Raw genomic sequence first — 27,100 nt, forward strand, 5'->3', positions numbered from 1 at the left:
AATACCATAATTGGTTATGAAGATGAACTGTATCACACATGTTGACAAAACCCACCTAATCAAACTGACATTATAGTTCAAAAGAGAGGATAATTGATTTTCTGAAGTAAAAGGCTTCTGAGAACAGTATAAACCTACTGAAGTGCAAAATCTTTACTAATAATTAAAAGCCCAGAGGTTTTCAATTCAGCTATAGCTAAGAAGAAAGTAAAGGTCAGCCTAAACAGAATATCTACCAGCTGCCTAATAGTTGCCCACAAGAGTTAATAATAAAAAAAAAAAAACATTGTTTTAATTCTCAAATGTGGAGAACTTCAGAGCATTTCAGATATGAGATTTTTTCCCTTGTTGTGGCATTTTAATAAAAGTATTGTAAAACAAATTAAAATTAAAACATATCAAAGAAGATGTATTCTTTCCTTTTCATATAGATACACAGCATTCTTTGGTAATAGCATTTTGCGTCATTTTCAATTAGATGGCCTACTCTTGACAGTAACACAATTAAGTCAGTAACTGAAAATGAAGAAAATACCTTTACTTTGCATTTTATTTAGGGTTATCTCCTGCCTCCATTGGTAACATGAAATATTTTTGATGTGTTAAATTTGTATTATGTAATGTTGATACATACAAACACACACATGCATTTATGCTATATAGTATAGGATAAAAATTAATCAAATTGTCCCCTAGTTTAACAGTTAGCATATTGAAACTCCTGTTTACTTTTTCCAGATTTAGTTCATCTACATTCCCATAGCCCCATTTCTACCAGACGTAATTGGTTTCCACTTTTTAAGAGATTTACCTTTAGCATATTTATCTATGAACTCTATATTATTTTATCTTGCTGTTTTTGCAGTTAACAAAAGTAATAATACTCTACAAAGCCATCTGAAGTCACATTTCACACAATTATTTCTAAGATTCATACAGGTTAATGTATATAGGAGTAGTTCATTCATTTTTGCCAATGAATTTATTTCCCTATCCAACAATTCGTTTATCTATTCTCCTATTAATAGGCATATGAGTTGTTGCCAAAATTTCATTTTTATGATACTTACTTCAGCGAATTTCCTTGGAAAATATTTTTATTCTTACTGATGTACATGTGCAAGAGTTTCTGTAGGGCGAAGCTTTTCACACTGTGAATAACGTCCTAATGAAATCAACAGTTACTATAAAAGTTGTTCATATTTTTAAACAGAAGAATAAGAAAGTTTCATGAAAACTGGCCTCAGTTAATTCTATATATCTATACATATATATTTACATATTTATGGTAGCATTGGGATTACAACATACAATGTAATGTAATATGGATCTGGTTCCTAAAACTTTGAAAACATCAGATAGTAACTGGTGGAACTGCTGTGTTACAATGTATGTTCACAGATTTACAAGTTAAGGCGAACATGTTTTCTTCTCTTTTTTCTGTGTGTGTGTGGGGGGGGAGGGTATGTTCACCATTTTCTTAATAATGATTTCTATTTTTTCCATTATATCTGGCTTACAGTGTTCTGTCAATTTTCTACTGCACAGCAAAGTGACCCAGTCACACATACATGTATATATTCTTTTTTCTCACATTATTATGCTCCATCATAAGTGACTAGATATAGTTCCTAGTGCTATACATCAGGATCTCATTGCTTATCCATTCCAAAGGTAATATTAACTCCAAATTCCCGGAGTTCCCGTTGTGGCGCAGTGGTTAACCAATCCGACTAGGAACCATGAGGTTGCGGGTTCGATCCCTGCCCTTGCTCAGTGGGTGAAGGATCTGATGTTGCCATGAGCTGTGGTGTAGGTTGCAGACACTGCTGGGATCCCTTGTTGCTGTGGCTTGGGTATAGGCCGGTGGCTACAGCTCCAATTAGACCGCTAGCCTGGGAATCTCCATATGCTGCAGGAGCAGCCCTAGAAAAGGGGAAAAGACAAAACAAAAAACAAAAAAACAAAAAACCTCCAAATTCCAATCCATCCCACATCCTCCCACTCTCCCTTGGCGACCACACATCTCTTCCCCATGTCCATGATTTTCTTTTATGAGGAAAGGTTCATCTGTGCTGTATATTAGATTCCAGATATAGGGATATTGTATGGTATTTGTCTTTCTCTTTCTGACTTACTTCACTAAGGACTCAACCCCAAAACTACTCAAAATGATCAAAAAATACAGCAAAGTGGCAGGATATAAGATTAACATTCAGTAATCGGTTGCATTTGTGTATACTAACAATGAAATATTAGAAAGGGAATATAAAAATACAATACCTTTTAAAATTGTACCCAAAAAGATCAAATACCTGGAAATAAACCTGATCAAGGAGGTGAAAGACTTATAGGCTGAGAACTACAAAACATTCATCAAGGAAATTAAAGAAGATGCAAAGAAATGGAAAGATATTCCATGCTCCTGGGTTGGCAAAATTAATACTGTAAAAATGTCCATACTACACAAAGCAATCTACAGATTCAATGCAATCCCTATCAAATTACCCATGACATTTCTCACAGAACTAGAACAAACAATCTAAAAATTTATATGGAACTACAAATGACCCAGAATTGCCAAAGCAATTTTGAGGGAACAAAAACCAAGCAGGAGGCATAACTCTCCCAGATTTCAGGCAATATTACAGAGCACCAGTAATCAAGACAGTGTGGTACTGGTACCAAAACAGACATACATACCAATAGAACAGAATAGAGAACCCATAAATAAACTCAGACACCTATGGTCAATTAATATTCAACAAAAGAAGCAAGAATTTAAAATAAGAAAAACAGTCTTTTCAGGTAGTGGTGCTGGGAAAACTGGATAGCTGCATGTAAATCAATGAAACTAGAACACACCCTCATACCATGCACAAAAAATAAACTCAAAATGGCTTAAAGACTTAACTGTAAGACAAGACACCATCAAAGCCCTAGAAGAGAACAGAGGCAAAACATTCTCTGACATCAACCTTACAAATGTTTTCTCAAGTCAGTCTCCCAAAGCAACAGAAATAAAGGAAAATATAAACCAATGGGAACTGACCAAACTGACAAGCTTTTGCACAGCAAAGGAAACCAAAAAGAAAACAAAAAGACAACTTACAGAATGGGAGAAAATCATTTTAAACGATGCAACTGACAAGGACTTAATCTCTAAAATATACAAACAACTTATACAACTTGAGCAAAAAAAGCCAACAACCCATATGAAAAATGGGCCAAAAAACCTGAATAGATATTTCTCCAAAGAAGGTGAACAGATGGGCAACAAGCACATGAAAAAATACTTAACATCACTGATTATTTAACATCATTGATTATTAGAGAAACTCAAATCAAAACTACAGTGAGGTACCACCTCACACCAGTCAGAATGGCTGTCATTAATAAGTCCACAAATAACAGATGCTGGAGGGGGTGTGGAGAAAAGGGAACCCTCCTGCACTGCTGGTGGAAATGTTAATTGTACAACCACTATGGAAAACAGTATGGGGGAGTTCCCGTCGTGGCGCAGTGGTTAACGAATCCGACTAGGAACCATGAGGTTGCGGGTTCGGTCCCTGCCCTTGCTCAGTGGGTTAAGGATCCGGCGTTGCCATGAGCTGTGGTGTAGGTTGCAGACGCGGCTCGGATCCCGCGTTGCTGTGGCTGTGGCGTAGGCCGGTGGCTACAGCTCCGATTCGACCCCTAGCCTGGGAACCTCCATATGCCACAGGAGCAGCCCAAAGAAATAGCAAAAAGACAGAAAAAATAAAAAAAGAAAACAGTATGGAGGTACCCTAGAAAACTATACATAAAACTACCATATGACCTAACAATCCCACTCTTGGACATACATCCAGACAAACTTTCCTTGAAAAACATATGTGCACCTGCATGTTCAGTGCAGCACTATTCACGATGTGAATGGAAACAATCTAAATGTCCATCAACAGAAGGCCAACATGTTTTCAAATTGCTTATACCAATATACAGATTTACTTGCTCTGTTTAATAGTGTTTACATTTTTTATATCCTCACTTAGTTGTTAGACATTTAAATTTTTTGTAAATCTAGTTACTAGGTGTAAATTAGTCTCTTATTTTGGTTTTTAATTTGCATTTTCTGATGACTATGAAATTTATTATATATTTATTAAGCATTTGCTATGCTCCTATAAAAGATACTGTTTCATGATTTTGCATATTTTCCTATTATGTTGTCTCTGATTGATTGTTAGGAGTTCTTAATTTTGACATTAGTCCTTAATATGTTATGTGTTCCCATAGTTTATGGTTGATTTTCCCTTTCATTATGGTATTTTTTGATAAATAATAAAAGCACTAAAAATTAAGACAGCCAACTTTATCATTTTGTATATTTCATACCTTGTTTATGATTAATCATTTTTTCATGCTTAATATCTTGATTAAGAATTTCCAACCAGAAGACATAAATTTATGATTTTTTTTCTAAATGTTTTAAACTTTCACATTTAATTCTTTATACTGAATGAACTTTGTGCATAGTATATAGAACAGAATTAATTTTATTTATTTCCAGAGAAAACTATGCCCACTATCACTTACTGTATAGACCATCCTTGTTTTCCCATTGCTCTTGGTCTCTAATGATTTCCTATGTATCAAGTTCACATATATTTGTGGATTTGATTCTATGTTTGCTATTTGGTTCCATTGCCGAATATTTTCCCCAGAATGGATAACACACTGTTAATGTCTGCTTGAGACTTAGAAGATGTTTTTATATCCTATAGGGCATCTGATTTTTCCCTTCTGAAGTGATATGGTTAATGAGTTTTTGTTTTTCAGGTAAATTTCAGAATCAGCAAAACCCAGAAAAATGAAGTATTAACTCAAATTTCTCAAAATCCTATGGTGAAATTTTGTTCAGAATTCCACTAATGTTAGAGTCAGATTGACCCATAGAAATGTAATAAGTTACTTTTCAAATCCCTCAAATCTATGCGGCAATTTATCAGGATTCTATTGAATCTATTGGGTCAATAGAATAACTTTATTGTTTTAGTTTTTACATTTCAGTCTCTGATCTATCTTTAATTCGTATTAGGTGTGATATGATGTAGAATTCAAGTTAATTTTTCCAAATAGATATTTGGAAAATATTTTCTTTCCATACTAAAATGCTCTATCAAGCTTTCCACCTATTCCTGGTTCACAGAGAGGGTTTTTTTTTTAAATCATAAATTAATATTACATATTTTTAAATATTTAATGCTTTTATAAAAATATTTTTATTTAGTATATTAATATGTGAATTACATTGACTGATTTTTGTATATTAAAATAACCTTGAATTCCTAGAAAAATAACCTTGAACTCCTAGAATAAAACACATATCATGGTGTAGTGTCTTTTTATATATACTGCTAATTTAATTCTGTAAATTTTATACAAGATTTTTGCATCTATGTTCAGCAGGATTATTGTTATGGAATGGCATGTTCTCTTAAAGAAGACGGGTCTGCTTTTTGTTTCACAGTTAAATGGCCTCATAAAATGAGTTGAGAATTGTTCCTTCATCTTCTATTTCTTAAAAAAATAAAGTTTGCATAGGATTAGTATTATCTCTTTATAAATGTTTGGTAGAATTCACAAGTGAAAGCATCTAGTCCTAAGGATTTCCTTGTGGAAAATCTTACTTTCTTTGATTAAAAATCATATTCCTTAATTGATAATAGTATACCTAGACTTTCTATTTTTCTCATTTCAACTGTGCAAGTTGTATCTGTCAAGAATTTGTCTATGTCATCTAACTTTTTGGCATAAAGCTGTTCATAATGTCCCTGATTAACTTAGTAATATCTGTGGGATCTGTAGTGCTGTCCCCTTTTTCTTCTGATATTACTGGTTTGTACTTTATACTTCTTTTTCCAGATTAGTCATTGCTAGGATTTTATTACTTTTACTGATAGTATCATAACATTCTAGACTTGTTGATTTTCTCTATTGTTTCTATTTTTTATTAATTTCTGCCATTTTTATTTTTGTCTTTTGCCTGCTTACTTTGGGTTTAATTTGCTCTTCATTTTCTAGTTCTAAAAGTGAAAATAGAGATCACTGCTTCCTTTTTTCTTTTCTAACACATGAATTTAAAACTGTATTTTTTGAGATGTGTATTTATTTTGCCTCCATTTTTGTTATTGAGCATGCTGGTTTCAAGCTCATTGTTTTCCTTTAAAATTATCTGTCTTTTTCCTTGGATGCTTTTAGAATATCTTCTTTGTATCATGCTATTATGTGGGATCATTACAGTATGTGTTTGCATATATTCCTTTTTATTTATTTCTAAACTGTATCTCCTCCTGTGTCTCTTGTCAGTCTTAAATATTCTCATTCATTATCCCTCTTATCATTGTTTTCTTCCATTCTATCTATTTTTACTTCTGGTAATCAGAATAGGCATGTTCTAGATATTCTCACCCTGTCACATGCCTGTTCAAACGTCTAGTAATTTCTCACCTCCAAGAAGGAAACTTCTTTTCCTCTTTCATTAGTTTCCATGAAGTGGGACCTCTATTAATACAACACTTCTGACCTCTCTCTATCTCCTGACTCCATCTCTTCAAGGAAGGAGAAAATAATGTGACTGGTAATTTGGAGCAGAATTAGATACAAAGATTCAGCCTTTCTAGTCTCTCTTTTTAAAACTGGTCTGCATGCTCTGTCCTATTCTGGACCACCCATAAAGTTCAGGGGTAGAGATACTTTATCTGCAAGGAGAGGCTTACAAAATGTCCTGTGCTGCCTGTGCTGAGGTATATAGTCTTTAATTATATGCTTTAATAAGTCACACTTTAACCTAGACTTTGTTACAAGAAAGCTCATATTTTCATTTCCATCTGTTTGCTTGTTATATCTCTTTGTTGTTTCATATTTAGAAAAAGAGGCATTTATTATTCTCATAAATTCCCAGCACCAACTTTTAAGTGGCTGTTTAAATATTACCTCTTCTAAGTATCCTTGCAAGATCATCCATTTATTTAGCATCTACATATTATCTTTTTTTTACTGTGCCCTATTTGTCCCTGTTATAGTGATTAATATGAGCTGTAGTTATCCATTTCCTATCTTATTTGTCTTATTATTTGTCTATTTGTTCCTTTTAATCATTAGATTTTTAAATCTAATAACTAGGTAAAATTAACATAACTAAAAGTCTAAAATTTTAATCATTTCAAAGCATATATTTCAGTGGTTTTAAATATATCCACATGCAGCCATAACCACTATCTAACTCCAGAACATTTTCAACACTCCAAAAAGAAACCTTGGACCCCTTAAAGCAAACACCTCATTTCCATTTCCCCATCCCTCCTAATCCCTGCCAATTAGTAATCTATGTTCAGACTCTGTGGATTTGCCCATTATGGAGATTTCCTACAAATAGAATCAGATGTGATGTTTTCTGTCTTGTTATTTTCTACTAACATAATTTTTTCAAGGTTCACAAAGGCTGTAGCATGTATTAGTACTTTATTTTTATGGCTGAATGATTATTCCATTGTATGAATACATCATATTTTGTTAATTTACTCACCAGTTAATTTCCACTTTTTTGGCTATTATGATAAATATTGCTATGAATTTTTGTGTGTAAATTTTTGTGTGAATAAATTTTTTCACTGCACTTGGGTATATACCTAAAAACGCAATCAATGGGTCATAAAGTGACTTAGTTCCACTTTTTGAGAAACTGCCAAACTGTTTTTCACAGAAGTTGAGCCATTTTATAGTCCCCTCATCAATATATTTTCCTCATATTTTAAACTTCCTGTGGACAAGGAGTCTATTTTATTCACCAGTATATACCCAATACCTAGGGCATAATACCTGATTTACAGAATATTCTTGACATAGATATGGGAATTAAATAAAGGAATGAATAAATTAAATGGTTTAATGTTTTCAAAGCTATATTCCTAGTACACATAGGAAGTATTTGATAAATGTCAAAATAACATTATTATTACTTTTTGAACTTGCACTAATTTGAGCCTTTGCCTGCACCATAGAGTTAAAATTGGTGTCTGCTGATTTCAGGGAAGAATGCTTGATAAAATTGACGTGACTCTTAATGGAAACTACTCATCCTGCAATAAGAAATATTGGAAAATCGTTCAATATTCCAATCCTTCAAACTGCTTACAGTTACATAAAAAGAGCAGCAGCAGAGAGTTGTGGCTCAGAGAAAATAGTGGCAGACAACAGCATCTCCATAGAAAAACAATTGAGCTGCATGATTGGCTGATCCCAAAGTTCCTATCCAGATAAGTGATGAGAAAATTTAAGAATGTGTTAGATATCACAGCATTCTACTCACTCCAATAGGCTGATAGTTAGTGTCCTTTTCCAATACATCCTCCATCCACCAGCCCATATTATCTTTTATTCCACTTTGTAATTGATATCTCTCAGTGTAATTACCATTGCTTTAGGATTAAGTTTAAACCTTTAATATAGTCTGCATAAACTATATAAGGCATTTATGACCAAGGGTTATAGAAATAGCCTATGAACTTTAATTGCCCGGATTCACATTTGGTTCTACCCCTGCTTACCTGGGTGAGTTAAGGAGTTACTTATATTGTTTGAGTCTCAGATGTTCTATCTGTCAACTGGGATAACAGCAGTAATATCTGCCTTGTACATCTGGCCCCTCTTAACCCTTCCAATCTTTTCTCATGCCACTCACTTAACCCTTACTATGTCCCAGTGACACCAGACCTCTCTTTGCTCCTCAGATCTACCGTGATTTTTTTTTTCCAGTTTCCTTTGCCTGAGGCATACACTCCATCCTACACGTGGTTAATATCTCACCATTGGTCTCATTTATGATTCTTCCTCATGGAAGCTTTATATGAGCTTTTCCTTCATAGGAGTTTTTAAAATTATAATTACTCAATTACTTGAACCACTTGCATGATTATTTGATTCTTGTCCATACTACTTGCTTAACTAAAGCTCTCTTTTGACTGCCCTGTATCCCTTCTGCTAAATGGATGACTGACTGAATAGAAGTCATCATGTGGATATGTTCTGAATGAATAAAAAACTGACAACTTGTAATGATAACTGCTTTAAGAGAGAAAATCACAGACTATAGGAAGAATAGTGTAAAACCTTTAGAAAAAGCAAGCTTTGCCTATGTAATCATCTTACCAACCTCAAAATATGTCCTGGGTCCCCAAAGGACATTGTTGCTTCGATCCTTCCAAGGTTTCATTCTATTCCCCTGGTCCTGGACTTCTCTGCCCCAATTCTTCTCATCAGTTTACTCCTAAGCTTTAGATCATTTGCCACCTACTCTGATTTCTACATCCTAGAACTCCTTTTTCTTTCTATTTGTTTGGTAAACCATTTGGGGCAACATTTTTGCTCTAAGACAACTTGTCTGTTTATATCGTTGGCAAATCTTGCAGTGTGCTTTAGTTTGCATTTCCCATGTCCACATCTAAACCCCCTCCCTAGGGAAATTAGTTCCAGATGTACCAAGACATATCCTGTCAGCAAAAGGGACAAGGAAATAACTTCAGAGTTAGCAATCACAACTCAGTTACCAGATCTAAGACAGGTGACATAATTCTAAGCTTCAGAAGGTCAGCTTTGATTGACATTGGCTCAGAAATTAGATCTGAACATGGGCTCCCAGTGGAACATATAAGGCAGACTGAGAAATTTTGGAGGGACTCATGTAGGTCAGGCTTTGCCCCAGCAAGTGACACATAAGCATATAGAACACATTCTTTTTCTCCCTTATAGGTTGGTTTATAACTGATCCTAAATATATCAACTTCAAGCAGCATAGTGAACAAGGAAACCATTTCTATCATTGTCTAAAGCATAACTCAAATCTGACAGTAAACATAGTACATTCATACAATCGGTGACAAGGGACTATTCCTGAAATGTTTCAATTTCTGCCTATTTCTTATACTCAAGTTGTCTTAGGAGTTTGGATGGCTCTAGTCTCACAAACGTGACTGACAGGCTTAGCACAAATGATTTTACTTTTGTTTTTGTTTCCACTTTTAATATGAGAATCCTTGCCTAAGCTTTACTGGAATTAAGTTCCTAGAATGAAATAAACCTGTTCAAAACTCTATCCCAAACACTTTGACTCTATGATCTTAGCAGAACACTTCATTTATTTCTTGGATCTTAGTTTGACTCCCCTTTTTAAAAAATTAATAAAGATGGGAAGGTTCTCTTTTCTCCACACCCTCTCTGGGTAAATGGAACCCTTCTCTCCTGCTGGAGGGGAACTCTCCTATACTGCTGGTGGGAATGAAGCTTGGTGCAACCACTGTGGAGGCAGTATGGAGGTTCCTTAAAAAAAACTAAAAATAGAATTACCATATGCTCCAGCAATCCCATTCCTGGGCTTATAACCAGAGAAAACCACTTGAAAAGATATAAGGGTATTCTCACTCTTGGGCATATATCCAGACAGAATTTTCATTGAAAAAGATACATGCACCCCTGTGTTCATTGCAGCACTATTCACAATAGCCAAGCCAGGACATTTGAAATGACCTAAATGTCCATTGACAGATAAATTGATTAAGACGATGTGGAACATATATACAGTGGAATACTACTCAGCCCTAAAAAAGGCAAAATAAGGTCATTTGCAGCAACATGGATGGAACTACAGATTCTCATACTATGTGAAGTAGGTCAGAAACAGAGAGACAAATACCATATTATATCACATATCTGGAATCTAATATATGGCACAAATGAACTTATCTAAACAAAAGAAACAAATTCATGGACATGGATAACAGACTTGTGGTTGCCAAGGGGGAGAGGGAGGGTGTGGGATGGACTGGGAGTTTGGGGGTAGTAGATGAAAACTATTGCATTTGGAGTAGATAAGCAATGAGATCCTGTTGTATAGCACAGGGAACTATATCCAATCCTTGTGATGTAACATGATGGAGGATAGTGTGAGAAAAAGAATGTAATATATGTATAATTGGCTCACTTTACTTAATATCTGAAATTGACAATACACTGTAAGTCAACTATAATATTTTTTTTAATTTTAAAAAAAGAATAACCAGTAAATTCAAAATTTAAGTCTAAAATTAAAACAAATTCCTAATGATGAAAAGATAAACTATGAACTTGAAACAACATTTGCAAGAATTCCACAGTTTTTTTTTTTTAATGAACGTCTTTATATTCTACTTGTGACCTTTTTATGTTTGCAGTTATTTCAAAATAAAAAATTTACAAACACCCTTAAAAAAAAAGAAAAGATACAAGCACCCCAATGTTCACTGCAGCACTATTTACAATAATCAAGACCTGGAAACAACCTAAATGTCCATCAACACAGGACTGGATAAAGGAGATATTGTATATATATAAAATAGCATATTACTTGGTCATAAAAGAGAATGAAATAATGCCATTTGCAGCCACATGGATGGACCTAGAGATTATCATAATAAATGAAGTAAGTCAGATAAAGATAAGTATCATTTGAGATCACTAATATGTGGAATCTAATAAAAATAATACAAAAGAACTTATTCACAAAACAGAATCAGACCAAAAGATTTTGAAACCAAACTTATGGTTACCAGAGACAAAACACTGGGTGCAAAGATGGATTGGGTTGTTGGGATTGGCATATACACACTACTACATATGAAATTGATCAATAACAAAAGGAACTATTATATGGCTTGGGAAATCTATTCAATATTCTGTGATAGCCTATACGGAGAAAGAATCTGAAGGATGAAAATATATTTATATGTATAACTGATTCACTTTCCTGTATTCCTAAATCTAACACAATATTGTAAATCATCTATATTCTAGTAAAATTTATAAAAAAATTAATAGCAAAGGTAGTTATAGTAGCATTGTAAAGATTTATTAAGTTAATAAAAGAACATATTTAAAATTTCTGGTACAAGGCCTGCAACTGTAACCACTGTGGTTTGATAAACAGCGTTAGTTATCTTCAAGTGAATACGTATTTGAGCACAGACTAGGAATATATTTTTGTGAGAATAATCCATAACTGCACCTGATGAGCTTTCAGTACAGTGACAGATATAAGAAAATATAAAAATAATAGCAATACTAACAACAGAATTTATACCTAAGGGTAGTCCTGAACTGTCACAAATATGCGGGCCACTTCCCACCAGGATGGTTGAAAAAGAAAGTTTTTAGCATGCTCTACAATTATAGTGGAAGGAGAAACAGAAGCTGAGAAATAGTGAAAATACAGGACATGGAAAATTAAACAACAGGTTAAATAAACATTGAGTAGAATAGTTTGTGTAGAATACCAGTTCACCTAAGGGGAAAATCAGATTTATGGCTAGGAATCAAGTTAGGGTCATATTGTAAATGGTATGGGATGTTAAGCTAAGATGTTTGGATCTTATATACAGGCAGTTATGTCAGGGATAGTTTTTGAAAAGTGTTTTAAAAGATTAGACTTCCTGGAATTCCCTGGTGACGTATCAATTAAATATCCAGCATTGTCATTGTTAAGGCTTGATCCCTGAACAGGAAATTCCCACGTGCTGCAGGCATAGCAAAAAAAAAAAAAAAAAAAAAAAAAAAAAAAAAAAAAAAAAAGAGAGAGAGAGATTAGATTTCTTATTGGAAGGAAGGAGAAATTGGAAGAGTGAAACATAGTGAGGGTTGTTATTAAAAAGCAGGGAGTCATTGAGACTTTCTGAACCATAAATACTTGCATCATAATTGAGATAACAGGAATGGTGAGAGTAAAATTGCTGGTGTCTCCTTTTTCATCTGCCTTAATTAAGGCCAGCAAACATGAGAAATTTTACATTATATTCCAAAAAGCCCAGAGGAGAATGCTTGGCTGAGAGCAAGAATCTCCATATTAATAACAGAGTAAAGGAACAGTTGAGCTCTGAGAGAACACCCTTGACTCCTATGAACTGCTGCTTGGAAAGACTTTATCTTCCAGAAAGTGTTGTGCTGTTGTCCTACTATGCTTTCAGAGACATCATAGATATGAATACTTTATTAAAAATAAGGTCAGGAGTTCCCGCCCTGGTGCAGCGGAAAGGAATCTGATTAGGAACCATGAGGTTGTGGGTTCTTTTTTTTTTTTTGTCTTTTTGCCTTTTCTAGGGCTGCACCCGTGGCATGTGGAGGTTCCCAGGCTAGGGGTCTAATCAGAGCTGTAGCCGCTGGCCTACCAGAGCCACAGCAATGTGGGATTCGAGCCCCATCTGCGACCTACACCACTGGATCCTTAACCCACTGAGCAAGGCCAGGGATGGAACCCGCAACTTCATGGTTCCTAGTCGGATTCATTAACCACTGTGCCATGATGGGAAATCCAAGGTTCGATACCTGGCCTCGCTCAGTGGTTTAAGGATCTGGCATTGTGGTGAGCTGTGGTGTAGGTCTCAGACACGGCTTGGGTCTGGTGTTGCCATGGCTGTGGTGTAGGCTGGCAGCTATAGCTCTGATTGGACCCCTAGCTTGGGAACTTCCATATGCCTTGGGTGTCGCCCTAAAAAGACAAAAGACCAAAAAAAAAAAAAAAAAAAGAACAACGTCAGTATTTCAACAACTTTAGATGTTTTCCTCTTCCTTCAGTAAAAGAGCATGGGACTTGATAACATGGTACTGAAAACTTTGCTGCCAGTTTATAATATTATCAACAAAGATTGCAAACAGAAAACACTAATTTTAAGATGAGCAAATTTAGGTAGAGAAAATACCAGTATGTATTTGAAGTGTCTCTCTCTTAATGGCTTCAAAATACTTTGCAAAGATAATCCCAAAGGTTCTTACGAGGAGGCAGATACATGGTGACTACTGTCATTCTATTAAGTGGATGTGGCTAATCAGGTATAGAGAGATGAAACCAAGATTAGCTTCATTAATTCAACAACAGAGACAGTTCAACACTTGGAAATACACAGTAAAAAGTGAGAACTGCTGCCAAGTTATACTTTCAGGAGTAGAGGGCGGAAAGTTTACAATAATCGACCCATTCCTTGACTGCTCAATGAGGTTTCCTGCTTCTACATCTTTTAGAAATATAGTAAAAACTGGTAAATGCATAGGTGACTGTTTTACCTTTCCAATATTTTTTAGGAGTAGGGTTTTAAATAACTTGATCAGCTAATTTATTTGCTCTTCACAATATACTATACAATGACAGCTACAGAGCAGTATGGGCTTCCTTTGTTTAGAAGCAACAGAATCGTTCACTAAGTGCCAGGCATGGAGCTAGGCACTTGCTGGGAGATGCAAAAACTATCCATATTGTAATTAACATGCTACAGGGGGTAGAAGAGAAAAGCATTCCCAAGTATTTCCAAAGTACTTTATTTCAAGATAAATAGACTGGCTCTGTATGGAAGTATTGATATATTAGATGATATGGAGTGAATGCTGTAGAATCTGATAGTTAGAAATGCATCAAGTAGCTTTCTTAATAGCATACAATCATAAATATATACCTATGCATTTTGAAAACATCTACAATGTTTCCAGAGACATATTTTTTAAATGTAAAATTCCAGAGATGTTGGGACTACCAAAACACTCAGACTCAAAGAGGCAAAGTCATATCACAATTATAAAATAAAATAGTCAAATAAAAACACTAATTCAAATATAAAACAGAATTCACTTCAATGAAGAACTTGAATATGAATTTTAAAGAATGAATTCTTTTTTTTTTCCTTTTTGCTTTTAGGGCCACACCGTGGCATATGGAAGTTCCCAGGGTAGGGGTTGAATCGGAGCTACAGCTGCCAGCCTAGCCACAGCCTCACCAATGCAGGATCCAAGCCATGTCTGTGACCTACACCACAGCTCATGACAACACCAGATCCCTGACCCACTGAGCGAGGCCAGAAATCAAACCTGCATCCTCATGGATACTAGTGGGATTTGTTTCTGCTGCGCCACAATTGGAACTCTCAGGATGAATGCTAAAGCAAGTATTTCACATTTATTTGTTTCCGATCTACCTTCTTTTCTTTATAGCTCAATCTCTTGCTAATTTCTTTATTTTCACATCTTGGCAACTTTCAACAAAAATGCATAAGATGAATATACTACAAGGTGGCACATATTAAAAGTGCAAAGTGAAGAGCTTGTTACTTTTATTTCCATCTAATTTTTCTTCAATTTGCAAGAACTGTACTAAATGCCTTAAAAGAATCTAACCACTAACTTGTTTTTTGTTAGCAAACATTATGCAGCAATGACAAACTGTTTAATTACATGGACTGATTACAATATGATACCTATGTCAAATGCAATTGATATCAAGTCCTATGTGATTTAGGCATTTGGGGAGGTCCAGGCAGAGGACATTAAGGAGGATGAAATAAAGCCACTTTATTTCACATTTGGTTAGAAAGAGCTCTCCATAGAATGGTGCCAGTGAGAAAACTGAATCTCTGTGTGGAATTTAAAAAAGAGGTTTAAAAAGTAAGATTTGTTGGGTCACCTCTGGCTTGAAAAGTAAAATAAAATATCTTTTCTGGAAGTAATTAAGATGAAAGGACCTAATATTGGTATCTGATGATTCTAAAGTTGTGTATCAACTACATTCATTTTGAATCTGCACCAAATCAATTAGTTAACACTGAGCTATCACTATCTCTCAGGCTTGCAATCTACACATAATTATATTTCTAAGGAAATTCTTCTGGGCCAAATACCTATTTTCAAAGAGAGGTGTGCATTATGCACCATACAGTGTAAAAGAAATAGCAAGAGATATGGTTGTGATTCACTTGACCAATAACTAGTTACATAACCTTGCACATTCACCTTCACATTTTTGAGCCTCACTTTCATCATTTGTGATACCAGGAGTTAAAATAAATGATCTCTAGGTTGTTCTAGCTTTAGTATTCTATGATGTTTAGACATGATTACTATAACTGTGGAGGAGTATATTTATTTCTCTAAGCTCAGCAAATATCTAAAAAAAAATCTCTACTTTTCTACTTGTATAGTTTTGGGGACTATTGGATTGCTATTAAATCTTTAGAATCTCAGATATTCCCAGTTTGACATGTGAGCTTTAAAAATATTTTAGCTTCCTCTGAAGCAGTGGTCATCAGAGCGAACATACACTAGTCATCAGGAGGGCATACCAAGAGAGAATTCGAAACCAGCTATTCCTTAAAATAAGTTTGCTAAGAAGCTGGAACTATAAACCTCATAGCCCATGAATGGAGACAAGACAAAACAATGGAAATCACATTAACTTTAAGGAGAAAAATAAGTTTATTCTTCCAATAGCTGACTTCTGTTCACTTAAAATCCAGTGGAAAGCTCTAAGTAGATATTGCTGTATTACATTTGAGAAAAAAGTCTTGTAACTATTCTAAAGAATAAATTTGTACATGGGAAGCCTCCTTTCCACCTGCCTATGTAGGAAGACACATTTATTTCTAAGAGAAAAAAACTTTTTTCTTTCTAGTTCCCAAATACACTAATCAGGTATGAACAAAAGTCATCATTTTTCTAATAGACATCATCTTCTTGAAACCTAGAGAACTTATCATTTTTCTAATAGACATCATCTTCTTGAAACCTAGAGAACTTCTATAAATCTCATCTCAAATGTTACTCAATGTATCTGTACCAAAGATATCCAGGAAAAAGTAGTCAGTATATCTCCACAAAACATATTTTATAAGGGTAATGAAGTTATAGAAAATTAATGTGATATTTTTCAAACTCTCTTTGAGGTTAATAAATATGCTTCTGCATCAGTATTGAGCATTCCAAAGAAACAGCAAGAAATATCAAACTAGTGAAGGTGCCGGGGTAGGTCACATGCCCACACTTCCTCTATGCATGGTCAGCTCCATTTCTGCCATTAAGTTGGTGTGTTTCTTAGAATACCCAGGGCATATTCATGGTTTTGACCAATACACATGCCTGCATTATTTTTCTTACTATTTTCTCTATTTGACCTTTGTAAAGTCCTATCACCTTCCCCATTGATGTTATATTTTCATCTAGTCACCACTCCCTGATAACCCTCTTTGATACATACCAGAGAAAGGATGATAGAACTTATGGGTTAGTATAAGATATGCAAGGTATGATGAATTTTGTGGAGCTCATAGCATCTCTGAAAGGATCAAACATTTCATCAAGTGCCAAAAAGCTGATTTGTGGATGGTGAAAAATAGATACATACTCTTTTCTTCCATCAAAGTAATCTTTACCCAACCAAAGGGAGCACAGGGATGCAAAATCTTCAGAGAAGACATATAATAAGAACTTCAGCATATACTTGGATTTAAAATGTTCTTTAAGGTGAGCCTTCAAGACTACTAAGCACCCATGATGACCCGAACAGTGTGACATAATGAACAGAGCCTTGATCTTGTTCAGGAGACCTAGAACCTAGTTCCAAGCAAAGGCTTCAGTTTCTTTGTCTGCAAAATAAGGATAATGAAAGAAGCACACATTTATGGACACTTACTATATGAATACTATCCTTCAAGGAGTATCATATGTCATTTCCTATGACCCTCAAATCATCACTAAAAGACATGTTATTAGCCTTGCAATACAAATGAAGAAACTGAGACACAGAGAGGGATGTTTCAATCTTCGACCCAAGAGGAAGAACAGGATTCAGAACCAGTTCTTTTGAAACCAAAGTTCATGCTTTTTCACCACATCCTGTAGTGTTCGCAGTATCCTAAGAAATCTTAAAGGTACCATATATGAGAACAGATTATACATTTCAAAGTGTTATACAGAGTTTAATAAGATTAGCCCTTTTGATGTCTAGGTATGGAAATTCAGGATTGGGTGGCACTTTTTATGGGTTCCATCTCCCCATTAAGTGATTTATTTGGAAGGAAGCCTGCATCTGAATTTCTATTTCTTTTTTTTTTTAATCTTTTTAGGGCTGCACCTGCAGTATATGGAAGTTCCCAGGCTAGGGGTCGAATCTGAGCTGTAGCCACCGACCAATGCCATAGCCACAGCAACACAGAAACCAAGCCATGTCTGTGACCTACACCACAGCTCATGGCGATGCCAGATCTTTAACCCACTGAGTGAGGCCAGGATCAAACCCGTGTCCTCATGGATACTAGTCGGGTTTGGTAACTGCTGAGCCATGACAGGAACTCCTGAAATTCTATTTTTTTTGGTATGGTGCACCTCACAGAATGAGATCTCAATTAACGTTAATAACTGAGGGGAGTTCCCGTCAGGACTCAGTTCTACATGGAGTGCATTCCTTGTAAAATATGAACATTTGGAAGAACATGTAGTGTATCATTGCTAAAAGAGCAATATTTTATCTATATCTCATAATTATTTTGATTTATAACATATTATTAGAGCTCATATTTCATATTTCCAGGGTTTAATGGAATAGGAAGCCAAGCAATTATTTAAAAAGAGGAAAATTAAGGCAGTGAGCTACTTTCCTGGTCTACTATACTTTAAGCAGATATTCTATAGATAAAGGATTGTTAATTAATTGTTATTATTTACATATGATTTACTATGGAGTCAAAGAGATCTCTCTCATTCAAAATATATTATTTAAATTAAAATAACACGTTATTTTAAAAGTCAACAGTTCCAGAAAAAAAATACCCTAGAAGTATACTATGTATACTCCTATTATTAGCACGTCACCTTGAAAGGATTATTTTCACTACTATCTCCTAAGGTAAAAACCATTAAACAGGATGTGAGATAAAAATTATAAAATTATTAAATGTTAAGTCTTGGGCCAAAGAGCTATATGTTATCTAATTATTGCAAGAGGTGAAAGGAGAACAGTTAGGATAAAAGGAAATGCAAGATGTACAGAGGAAAAATGGGGATCTAGGTGTGGAGAAAAGAACAGAGTAAAAGAAAGAATGAATTCTGATGTACAGATTAAAGTTCTCAGATCTTATTTTCACACTGCTTCATTTCACAGCACTTATGAATATTTACATAATTTTGCTCTTTGGTTTGAAAAGCTTACAAATCTCTGTAGATGTCATCTCACAAACACACTGGAATGAACCAAGTAAATACAAAAACCCTGATAATTTAATAGTAAAACTGGAGGGAACACTGATTTAAGGTTTCATGAATATTACAGAATGCTGGTTTTAGAATATTCAAACCTAGAGATCATTCGTTTCCTCCAAAAAAAAAGACAGAGTTTGACCTGTAACCTGGAATGTCTATCTGAATAGCAAAGAGAAATGATTCCTTTCTAGGGCAGCCATAGCCTTTTGCCAATAATAAGTGGAACGAGAGAAAAATCCTCAACTTCTATCATCTCTAACACCAACAAAAAGAAAATCAGACAAATAGTATGTAGGAACCATAGCAATACAGTTGAGAAACTTCAAAATGAAACTGCATACAATCTGCACTGGCTCTCTCAGCCAAACCTCTTTCAGGGTGGAACTCAAAATAACTTTCTCGAGATGATATCAAATCAGGACGTAAAAACAATCTGGACCATTGTAGAAACATTCTCTGGACTGATGCACTTATGGGTATCACAAATTCCACAGTAGGGACAGTTTGAAAATATTATCCAAACAACTATAGTCACTATGAAATAAAATTCTAATCTATCTATCTATCTATCTATCTATGCATACACACTCACAGAAGTTGACTATAAAAGCATGTCTTTGTCCATCATACATAAGTTTTATTATCAAGTAATTCATTTGTAGCTGTGACAATTCTAAATTCAAATAATCCTTCCAGAGCCATTGTGCATACAAGTCCATAATGTAGGTGTACACCATAAGTTAAATAAATAAAGCCTCAATCAGTTTTCAAAGATTCCAAGCAAGATTTTCAATACTATTTTTCAAAAAAATAAAAATATTTTGAGTCTGAAAGCTTTATTTCAAGTTTACATAAAGTGTAAGAGTTGCATGTCTAAATGATAGGTCATATATATAATTTTAAGTTGATAATTATTCACAAATCTTTCACCTGAACAAGTATACAAAAGAAAATCCTAATCAAAACCAAAGTAGTAAAGTTTCTACAAAACCTTTATACCTTGGTTTTGCTTGTGTTACTATCTCAATAAATCAAAGCACAGCTAGAAATTTTGAAATTCATCACTACTAGAATCTTTATGAGGACTTAAGAAATAAATCAAAAGCTAAAGAAATCATAGGCAAAGGATTCGCTGTTGTTCTCCCATGATGCTCCCCCTCACCTACAATATATCCCTTCATGACTCAATTACTCACCAATCAAATGCAAAGGAAGGAGAATATAACTGATATTTAAAATTAAATACCTCATGAGCAGAGAACTATCATTATAAGGTATAGTCTTGCTTTCCCTCATTCTATGGACAAAGTTGCTTTAATAAAAAACATATTTATGAATAAACTAGCGACCACAAGAAAGCACTAATAGACTTTGAGATGATAAATACTTCTCTGGATCCTGTTGCCTTTAGAAGCTACACTGCTTCTGGATTTGACTATCATGATAGCTTGGAATTCTGTTTTGTTTCTTTGCTTCTTTGTCTGCTTGCTTATCTGTTTTGGCTCTGGTTTGATAGCTTGTTGAGTTTTCCTTTGTTTTTAACATATTTAGAACTAATATCTGAGATTAAAGAACAACAATTAAAGTATGGGGATGAACATCAGCAAAATGGTGGCATAGGAATTTTTAGAGTTTTTCAGTTTGAACAACTATCCACATGCAAAAACAATTTTACAATAGCCAAGAATTCCAGATAAGAAATTACAGCACCTGAATGAAGCACAGAAATTAGAAAAGATAATCAAGAAGGTAGGAAAGACAGATTCACACTACTCTCAACATTCTTCTCCAACCCTAGGTAACCCAGCACACAGAAAAATACCCTCTTCCCATGGGAGAAGGAAAGTGAAGTGAGCGCAAATGCCAGGCTACCACAGTGGTTCCTAGGCTCTGACCCATGATCCAAGCCTGCCCATGCAGACCAGGTCTCAGGAACATCACAGTAGTCTCCACATCAGAGCCATCCACATGGACCCAGGCACCAGGATGGCCCCTGTGTACACAAACAATAGGATCTCCAACTTGCTAACACCAGACTTATCCACCCAAGGACACTAGAAGCAAGCCTACCTTTGGTCACCACCAGACAGTCCACCCAGAATCTTTGGACAGACTTCTCTCATGAAGGGTTTTGTATGTCAAAGTCGAACTATAAAGGCCAAAAGAGGTTTTACCTCTTCAAATGTACAGATACCAATGCAAGGCCACAAGGATTATGAATAAACAAGGAAATATGACTCAACCAAAGAAAACTAATAAAACTCTAATGAGTGACTTTAAAGAAACAGAGATCAAAAACTGTCTGAAAAGAATTCTGATTAATCCCAAAACTGTCTGAAAAGAATTCTGATTAACACCTTTATAGAAATTCAGTTTACAAGAAAACACAGATAGATAATTAAATAAAATTAGGAAAACAATGAATGAACAAAATAGGAAGTTCAATAAAGAAACAGAAACCATTAAAAAATAGACATCTTAGAATTGAAAAATACACTGATTGAACTGAAGAATATATTAGTCTTTAACAATAGCCAAGCAGAAGAAAGAATTAGTGAAACAGAAGATACATCACTTGAAATCATCCAGTTAAAAGAACAAAAAGTAAAAAACAAAAATATTTAAAGGAGTGAAGAAAGCCTACTTGAATTATGGATTGCCACTAAAATAAACAATCTATGCATTATTATAATTTCAGTATGAGAAGAGAGGAAGAAAAAAGCAGAAATTTAATTAAAAGAATAATGTCTGAGAACTTCCTAAATCTTGAGAGAGATTCATATTTCCAAGTTCATGAAATTAATAGGTCACCCCAAAATTTCAACCGAGAACAATCTTCTCCAAGTAAATTATAATAAAACTGTCTAAGATCAAAGACAATGAAAACATTTTAAACAAGAGAACACATAAAGAGAAACAAATGCATATAAGGAAATCCCCGTAAAGCTATCAGTGTATTTCTCAGCAGAAGCCTAGCAGACCAGGAGAAAGTGAGATGATAGAGTCAAATTGTTGAAAGAAAAAAATTGCAAAGAAGACTATCTAACCTGGTATAGCTGTATTTCAGGAATGAAGAAGTTCATCACCATAGGACTTGCCTTACAAGATGCTGAAAGGTGTTCTTCAAGCTGAAATGAAAAGATTCTAACTAGTAACATGAAATTATATAAAGATATAAAACATACTGGTAGGTAAGTATACAAATTCAGATACTCTAATATGGTAATATGGTGGTATGAATTACAACTCTAATAAAAAAGGTTTAAGGGAAAAAAAGCATCAAAATAAATATAGCTACAAAAATTCTAAAGGATAGACAATATAAAAAGATGTAAAATAGCACATCAAACAAAATACAGGAAAAGAGTATAAGGATAGAATTTGTATGTGTGATCAAAGTTGTTATCAGCTTAGAAGTGATTACTACATCTATTACATGTATTAAATACATGTTTTATGTAAATCCGGTAAGCACAAGACAAAAACTTAAAGTTGACAGAGAAGAGATTAAAGAAAAGGGAATCAAATTCACTCTGGAAAATCACTAATTCATAAAGAAAGGCAGCAAAAAAAAAAAAAATAAAAGAGAGAAAGGAACAGCCAGAAAATGATGAATAATATTATATTAGGAAGATCTTACTTATCAACAATTACTTTTAATGTAAATATACTAAATCCTTGAATCAAAAGACATAGAGAGGCTAAATAGATTGAAAAACAAGAACACAAGACCCAACTATATGCTGTCTACAAATTCACTTTGGCTTTAAAGACATACATAGTCTCAAAATGAATGGATAGAATAAGCAAGAGTAGTGAAAGCTACATTTATACCATACAAAGTAGACTTTAAGTTAAAAATTGTCAAATAAGGTTATTATGCAATGATAATGGGGTCAATTCATCAAATGTAAATAAACACACACCCAACATCAGAGCATCTAAATATATTAAGCAAATAGTAACAGATCTGAAAGGGCAAAGAGACATCAATACAAAAACAGTAGGGCACTTTAATATCCCACTTTCAACAATGGATAGATCATCCAAACAGAAAAGCAATAAGGAATTACTGGACTTGAACTATGCCTTAGACCAAATAGACATAACGGACACACAAAGAACATTCTACCCAACAGCAGTAGAATAGATTCTTCTCAAGAGCATGCAGAATATCTCCAGTATAGATATTATGTTAGGTCACAAGAAAAAGTACTCAGCAAATGTAAAAGACTGAAATCATATCAAGTATTTTTTTCTGATCACAATGGTACAAACTAAAATGAAAACTGGTAGATTCCCAAATGTGTGGAAATTAAACAACACTTAAACAACAGAAATAAAAAGAGAAATCAAAAGATATATTGAAACAGATGAAACGGGAAACAAAAAAGCAATTCTAAGGAAGTTCATAGTGATAAATGCCTACACATTAAGAAAAATCTCAAATAAACAAACTAACTTTATACCTCAAGAAGAAAGAAACGAAATAGAGATCAGAAAAACAATAGAAAAGATCAACAAAACTAAGATCTGATTCTTTGAAAAGATAACATTGACAAAGTTTTAGCTAGACTACCTGAGGAAAAAAAGGAGAAAACATAGAAAAAAAATAAAAAATAAAGGTGGAGAAATCACAACTCATACTACAGAAATACAAAGGATCATAAGAGGCTACTATATACAGTTATGCACATACAATAAAATGGATAACCTGGAACAAATAGAGAAATTTCTAGATATACACAATCAGCCAAGACTGGATCATGAAGAAATAGAAAATTTGAACAGACCAACAATGAGGAGTAATGATATTGAAACAGCAAACAAAAACCAACCTTGAGTTCCCATCATGGCTCAGTGGTAACAAATGCAACTAGTACCCACAAGATCATGGGTTTGCAGCTACAGCTCCGAGTTGACCCATAGCCTGGGAATTTCCATATGCCATGGGTGCAGCCCTTAAAAAAAAAAAAAAAAAAAAAAAAAAAAAAAAAAAAAAAAAAAAAAAAAAAAACAGGAAAAAAACTAAAAAAATCCCAGGAGTAGATGATTTCATTGGTGAATTCTACCCAATATCTACAGAAAAACTAACACCAAATCTTCCCAAACTTTTTCTAAAAAAACTTAAGATGAGAACATTCCCAAACTCATTTTACAAGGCAAGCATCACCCTGGTACTAAGCCAGAGAAAGAAATAAAAACTACAAAAAAATACAATAAAAGAAAACTACAGGTCAATATCCTTAATAAATATACTTGTAAAAATTCTCAACAAAATACTAGCAAACTGAATTCAACAGCACATTAAAAGGATAATACATCATAATCAAATGGATTCATCCCTGGATGCAAGGACAGATCAGCACAAGCAAGACAATAAATGTAATATATCATATTAATAGAATTAGTAATAAAAATCAAGAGATTATCTCAACAGATGCATAAAGCATTTGACAAAATTTAACATAAATTCAGGATAAAAACTCTCAAGAAATTGGGTACAGAAGAAAAGTACCTCAACATAATAAAGGATATATATGACAAGCCCACAGCTAACATACTTAATAGTGAAAACTTGAAAGCTTTTCTTCCAAGATCAGTCACAAGACAAGTTTACCCACTTTAACCATTTTTAAGTCAATATAGTACTGAAGTCCCAGCCAAAGCAAATAGTCAAGAGAAAAAAAAAAAAAGCACCCTAGTCAAAAAAAAGTAAAATTGCCTTTTTGCAGATGATATGACCTTATATATATAGAAAGCCCTAGAGACTCTACCAAAAAAAAAAATATTACAACAAATAAACAAATTCAGTAAAATTACAGAATACAAAATAAACACCCCAAACTCAGCTGTTTTATATAATGACAACAAACTACCTAAAACATAAATAATAAAAACAATCCCATTTATAATATCAAAAATTCAAAAATGTTTTTAGATAAATTTAACAAAGGCAGTGGAAGATCTATATATTGAGAATTATAAGACTGTTGGAAAGAATTGAAGAAAACACAAATAAATGGAAAGATATGCTTATGGATTGGAATAGTTAATATTGTTATAATGTGCCAGTCAAGCCATCTATACATTCAATGCAATCCCTATCAATATCCCACTGGAATTTTTTCAAAGAAAGAGAAAAATCAATCCTAAGATTTATATGGAACCACAAAAGACCCCAGGTACCCAACATAATTCTGCTATTGGAGACACCACAATTTCTGATTTCAAAAGTTTATTACAAAGCTATAGAATCAAAACATATAGTACTCGCATCAAAACAGTAACAGATGAATAAAACAAAAATGAGGAGTCCCTGTCATGGCTCAGTGGTTAACAAACCAAACTAGTATCCATGAACACGCAGGTTCAATCACTGGGTTAAGAATCTGGCATTTCCATGAGCTGTGTTGTAGGCTGCAGATGCAGCTCTGTTCTGGCATTGCTATGGCTGTGGGGTAGGCCAGCAGCTATAGCTCCAATTCAGCCCCAAGCCTGGGAATCTCCATATGTCATGGGTGTGGCCCAAAAAAGACCAAAAAACAAAAAACAAAAAAAAAACAGAAATGAGAAATAAATGCATGCATATACAGTCAACTAATATTTGATTAAGGGAGTCAAGAATACTCAGTGGAGAAAAGTAATCCCTTCAGTAAATGGTGTTGGGAAAACTGAATTATCACATGAAAAAGAATGAAATTGGACTCATCTAATACTACTCACAAAAATTAATTCAATATGAATTAAAGAGATACTATATAAGATTCAAAGTCTAAAATTCCTAAAAGAAAACATAGAGAAAAGCTCCTTGGCATTGGTATAGACAGTGATTTCTTAGATATTATATCAAATGTGCAAGCAAAAGTCAATAATAAACTGGGACTATACCAACAAAAAGCTTCTGCACAGCAAAAGAAACAATCAGCAAAATGAAAAGGTAAACTATAGAATGGGAGAAATTCAATCCATTTATCTTATAAGAAGTTAATATTAAAAAATAAGAAACACAACTCAATAGCAAAATAATAAATAATCTGACTAAAAAATGAACAAAGATTTATTAAATAGACATTTTTCCAAAGAAAGTATACAAATGCCATGAAATACAGGAAAACACTCAAAATCACTCACCATCAGGGGAACGCAAATCAAACCCACAATAAGAAATCATTTCACAGCTGTCAAAATGATTATTATCAAAAGACAAAAGAAAATGAGTTGGGAGTTCCTTTGTGGTGCAGCAGGTTAAGGATCCAGTGTGGTCACTGCAGTGGTTTGGGTCACTGCTGTGGTACAGTTTCAGTTCCTGGCCTGGGAACTTCTGCATGCCACAGGTGTGGCCAAAAAAGAAAAGAAAAAGAAAACAAGCATTGGTGAGGATGTGAGAAGAGAGAATATTTTTGCATTGTTGTTGGGAATATAAATTGGTACAGCTGCTATGGGAAAAATAATGGAGGTTCCTCAGATAATTAAAAATAGAACTACTGTATGATCCAAAAATCCCACTTCTAGGTATATATCCAGAGGAAATTAAATTATTATCTTGAAGAGATTATCTGCATCTCAACATCCACTGCAGCCATATCTACAATAGCCAAGACATGGAAACAACCTAAGCACCCATGGAAGAAGGAATGAATAAAGAAAACGTGGTATATACATACAATGGAATATATTTATAGCTGGAATATATTTATTCAGCTATAAAAAAGAAAAACTTGCCATTTATACAATGTGAATGGACCTTTAGATCATTATGCTACATGAAACAAGTCAAACAGAGGAAGAAAAATGCTATGTGTTTTCATTTATATGTGAAATCTGAAAAAGTCATACTCAGAGAAATAGAGTACCATGGTGATTGCTAGGGGTGAGGGAAATGGGGAGATGTTAGTCAAGAGAGACAAACTTCCAATTATAAGATGAATAAGTCCTAGGCAATCTAATTTATAGCGTGGTTACCCTATTTAACAAATACTGTATTATATACTTGAATTTATTAAGAGAATAGCTTTTT

The 27,100-nt window shown here is 34.1% G+C and overlaps 1 long non-coding RNA gene across 15 annotated transcripts in view; it reads right to left on the reverse strand.

Moving 5' to 3' along the window:
- The window catches only part of LOC110260098 (uncharacterized), a 366,208-nt gene that overhangs the window by 321,422 nt on the left and 17,686 nt on the right, over nt 1-27,100 (reverse strand). For 2 of the 15 annotated variants that reach the window (XR_014841902.1, XR_014841900.1), the window contains exon 3: nt 22,128-22,208. The exons of the other annotated variants lie outside the window; for them this stretch is intronic. This is a non-coding gene — a long non-coding RNA (uncharacterized LOC110260098). The remainder of the gene's footprint in view (nt 1-22,127; nt 22,209-27,100) is intronic. 15 annotated transcript variants of the gene reach the window in all.

Source organism: Sus scrofa, chromosome 3 (assembly GCF_054392235.1).
Source record: "Sus scrofa isolate SSC_HxYL_T2T_F1_AM1 chromosome 3, Sscrofa_HxYL_maternal_Yorkshire_Landrace_v2.0, whole genome shotgun sequence".
Classification (NCBI taxonomy): domain Eukaryota; kingdom Metazoa; phylum Chordata; class Mammalia; order Artiodactyla; family Suidae; genus Sus; species Sus scrofa.